Genomic DNA, 4,889 nt, shown 5'->3' on the forward strand with positions numbered 1-4,889 from the left:
CACACACACACACACACACACACACACACACACGAATTCATACAGTCACTGATTCATTTACTATTTTGGCAAGTCTGCTGGAAAACTACTCTTTGATGATAAAGTTAGTGTAGCAACAACTAACACAACAAGCAGTCGTAGCACTGTAATATTGCCGAATCACTTGTTAGCTGAGTTCGACTTCATCTGTTCGCTGCATTGCTTGACGAATGACGACCTCTATTAAACTAACTGACCCAGAAATGCTACATGAGCATAGTTTTCAATACGGATTCTGACATGCAATGACATTTAAGTTGAGTGATGATCTGCTACTTGTGCTTCGACACTAAACAAGTAATCCGTTTCATTATCTATTTACAACCACTGTATGTCTTATCTCCGCATTTACTTTTAGTAAACGTGACTTATCAAAACGGTTTACACCTCTCATTTGAACAGTTGCTCCTTGTTTGTATTAAAACATAATTGAATACACCCAGGGCCGTCTTAACAGCATTGTAGGCTTTCGGACCAATCACTGCACTAGACTCTATAATATTTACTTATAGACTGAGAGCCACTGCATACGTATATCAGAATTGGGCATCGAAACCTGTGGGGCCCCTAAACACGGAATTGTGTACAGCCCAGAAATATACAGTTGCAATCAGAGATGCTTCTGAATTCTGTTTATTAGCAGAAACATTCCGAAACAAGTAACAATGTTAGTGAAGAGGAAACACCGCCACCAACAAAGATAATCTTGTTCAATAAAACAATTGCTAACGTACACAACATATTTACAATAAAAAAAAAGAAGCTAATCGTCATTATAGTTTGTATAGTTTAATCAATAGCATAGTTTGGAAAAAGCTATTAGAAAAAATAGCAAGCGAGGCTCCAGAGAGATTCGAACTCTCGACCTCCAGTTTACTAGACTGGCGCTCTAACCAACTGAGCTATGGAGCCAACTGGCTGTTGCTTCTATAAAGATGGAATATATTACAACTGACATTGCAAACGTAGTTAAAGCTATTTTCCAGTAATCTATTGTACTGTCAGAAGTGACACTTCATTACATTCATACAGAATCTATGAGTGAGACAATTTTAGTACTCTTACACAGCTAATTATTTTCATACATTAAATACTTGGAGTCCCTGTACCTAATTAAACATCATCCTATTCTTGAAAACGAGTAACAATATGCAGCAGACCACATTATGTAAAATATAATCCGTCGACAGGTTTAATCATTGTAATCACGTGGACAATGTCATGTGATTATTTCACTTCATTTATTATAATTATATACAAGAAATCTCAGACTCCTTGTTGATTTTAACCAGATTATGTGGAAAACCGTTTTTTATCTATTTAATATAATCCAACACATCAGGTATTGTGAATAATTAGATTTAATCAACAAGATACTGAGATCATGTATTATATAATGCATGCACTTTGTAGCGGTTCTCTTAGATTTCCGTGACGTCTTGAAATCTTATTGGAGTCTTCCATAGCAAAGACTGAGCTTTGGTTTCAGGTTCAATACCATAGACCCATGATTCGTCAGCTCTTATGACCTTTTTTTTGTCTTTCTCGACACAATCAAGGAGATCTTACGCAGCTGAAACATAATCTTCTTTTTGAAATGATTACACTCTACACACTTTACTTCCAAGCACTGCTATAAACAACGAAAGTGATCGAGAACGTTATAACTTATTGTGCATGCGTGACAGAGTTCAAAGAAAGTATGTGCTAAGCGGCTTTACTCTGTACTTTAGCTCCGTTACGATAGAAACAATCTCGATACTTTTTGATCAGACCTCGGGCACAGGCGCAGTCAATTGCAATACGACAATATACTGAGTCATTTGTGGTGATCACCAACTTAAAAAAAAGAAAACTATATAGTTCTTATAAATATAATTTACAAAAATGTATTAGGAAAGAAATTAACCGAGGCTCCAGAGAGATTCGAACCCTCGACCTCCAGTTTACTAGACTGGCGCTCTAACCAACTGAGCTATGGAGCCATCTGACGACAATCTTCAGAAAGATTAAATATATTACAACTAACATTCCAAACATGCAGCTATTTTCTAGTAATATGCTATCTTCACACTGTGGTCAGAAGTGACTCTTCGTCGCATTCATACAGAGAAAGTTGCAATCTATGAGTGAAACAATTTTAATACTCCTATACCGCTAGTTATTTACCTTACACAAAATACTGAGTTAAACATACTCTTATTCCAGAAAACGAATAGTAATATACAGTAGAAACAATTATGTAAAATATAACCCTTCGTCAGGTTTAGACATTATGATCATGTGTACAATATCATGTGATTATTTTGCATAATTTATTTTAATTATGTACCAGAAATCTCAGACTCCTTGTTGATTTTAACCAGACTGTGGAAAACCGTTTCTCTCTACAGGCGGATAGTTTAATAAATGTAATCCCCCACACCGGGTTTTCAGAGTAATAGATTTAATCCAGAAATACCTAGATCATGTATTATATGCATTTTATAGCGGTGCAGCAGTTCTTGATTTTTCATCACGAAATATCAGTTATCATATTCGAAGCGATCCCGATGACAGTATCACACTTTTAAGAATAAGGAACGATATGCATTATACAAAAAATGACGAAATTAGGACAGCTTTCGGTGAGGACGTGGTATTTGCAGACGGTGACATCTTAGTTTCAAACACATACAACAGCAATTGCGATTGGTCAATTACTCTATTCGTTCATCGTAGTCATATGACGTCTGTGCTGATTAGCTGAATGTATGATCTCAATATACACATCCTGGAAGTTTTATAAGTTGTGAGATAAAAGAAAATAGTTTTTGATTTTTGATAGCTTAATGAGCAGTTTTTTTTATCGATGTTGAGTCATCAGTTTTAAGATATAAATAATTTTCATGAGTTATCAGGTATGAATTATCTCTTGCTTCATTGAACTAAACAGTAGCTCAAAATTAGCTGCATAGCGACCAGATATATACAAAAACACACTATCATACAGTTCGGAGAGCAGTGTTTCTCCTAGATTTAGGAATAATCGTTGAAGCTACATAACAGTTTCAGTTGCACAATAAATCATTATTAAATATAAATATATTGTAATTAACTGAACTTACTGAAGTTGTCTCTTTTGTTTACTATTCTTAGATTAAAAAATGATGCTCCAAATGGATTTTCCTCCATTCTCTATACTACATTACTACACTCTATCATATTTGTATTTAGTAAATAGAACATTTCCCAAGAGCAATTCTTCCCACATATGCTGTTGATATTCATTATCAGCACATTCCCTCTCTCCATATATATATGTAAATATATCTATAGTCAATAAAACATATATCAGAAAAGAAGCACACTCTAAAGAATAGAGCAGTAATTATTACAACAGATTAAAATTTTGGACATAGAATTACCAAAGGTTTCGTATCCACAATGCCAAAGCCTTTTGGACTGTTCGTCAGACTCTGTACAAAGACAAAAATTTAAACTTTCTACGTATGGGAATGGCCGTTGCAAAATCTGCATGGCAGAGAGGGCCAAATTTCTGAAGGACTATACTAAACCTGTCGCGTTAAATAATCGTAAAGAAGTTTTCTCTAAATGTGTCCACTTCAAGTGCTACCTACTAGAAAACTGGATCTCCCCGTTTGCTGGTTAGGCATTTTTGGGTCTATAAAGGTTGTTTTATCGTCTGGTTCAGGAGAGACAACCCGTCCTCATTAACGTTTTTATCTGTTAAGACTTAAATCTCGATTTCTGAGCGTTTCCTCACGACCGTGATGTAGAAAGTTAAAATTTCTGTCTTTGTGTAGAGTCTGACGTGCTGTCCACAAGGCTTTGGCTTTGTGGATACGAAACCTTTAGTAAGTCTACGTTCAAAATTAAAATTTTTGTTGCAATATATAGATACATACATACATACATACATATATATATATATATATATATATATATTTATATATATGTATGTATATACACACACACACGAGGTCTGATCAAAACGCATCAGGACTTGTGCTATAAAAAGAAAACCGCAACACATATACAGTTCGGCATCTAATCTCCGTCAAAGTAGACTCCTTCTAAAGTCACCCACTTTATCCATCATCGTTTCCATTGATGGAAGCATTCCTAGAACTCCTCGTCTCATTCCCCTGAATTTCCGCGGCGTCTTGAATTCTTGTTGGAGTCTTCCACCACTAAGACAACTTTGGTTTCAGGGTGTATAGTCGTAGACTCATGATTCGTCACTTATTATGACCGTTTTCGAAATGTTTCGTCTTCCTTGACACATTCAAGGAGATCTTGTGCAGCTGCAACTCGATCTTCTTTTTGAGATGACTACACTATACACTTTACTTCCAAGCACTGCTATAAATGAGCGAGAACGTTATAACTTAGTATGGATGCGCGACAGAGTTCAAGGTCAATATGTGCTAAGCGGCTTCACTCTGTGTACTATAGCTCCGTTACCACAGAAACGGACTTGGTATATTTTGATCAGAGCTCGTGGCGGAGGCAATTGCGATACGACAATATATTCGATCATTTGTGATCACAACCATTTACAAAATAAAAAAAGAAGTAGACAAGGCTCCAGAGAGATTCGAACTCTCGACCTCCAGTTTACTAGACTGGCGCTCTAACCGACTGAGCTATGGAGCCAACTGCTCGCTACGCCCATAAAGATTAAATTTATTACAACTAACATTGAAAACGCAGTTATAGCTATTTTTCAGTAATATACTATATTCATATAAAGGAAGTTGCAGTCTATGGTTGAAACAAATTTAGTACTCTTACACCGCTAGTTATTTACCATAGACTACATACTGGTGGGTCTGTATACCTAGTTA

General features: G+C 35.8%; 3 non-coding genes across 3 annotated transcripts; all 3 read right to left on the minus strand.

Annotated features, from left to right (window-relative positions):
• Positions 1 to 877: 877 nt before the first annotated feature.
• Positions 878 to 951, minus strand: Trnat-agu (transfer RNA threonine (anticodon AGU)). The gene has a single exon. It is a non-coding gene; the product is annotated as a tRNA-Thr (tRNA).
• A 999-nt stretch (positions 952 to 1,950) lies between these two features.
• On the minus strand, positions 1,951 to 2,024 carry Trnat-agu (transfer RNA threonine (anticodon AGU)). Its single transcript has one exon. It is a non-coding gene; the product is annotated as a tRNA-Thr (tRNA).
• A 2,600-nt stretch (positions 2,025 to 4,624) lies between these two features.
• On the minus strand, positions 4,625 to 4,698 carry Trnat-agu (transfer RNA threonine (anticodon AGU)). Its single transcript has one exon. It is a non-coding gene; the product is annotated as a tRNA-Thr (tRNA).
• Between the last annotated feature and the right edge of the window lie 191 nt (positions 4,699 to 4,889).

This window comes from Octopus bimaculoides, chromosome 7, assembly GCF_001194135.2.
Source record: "Octopus bimaculoides isolate UCB-OBI-ISO-001 chromosome 7, ASM119413v2, whole genome shotgun sequence".
Classification (NCBI taxonomy): Eukaryota; Metazoa; Mollusca; class Cephalopoda; order Octopoda; family Octopodidae; genus Octopus; species Octopus bimaculoides.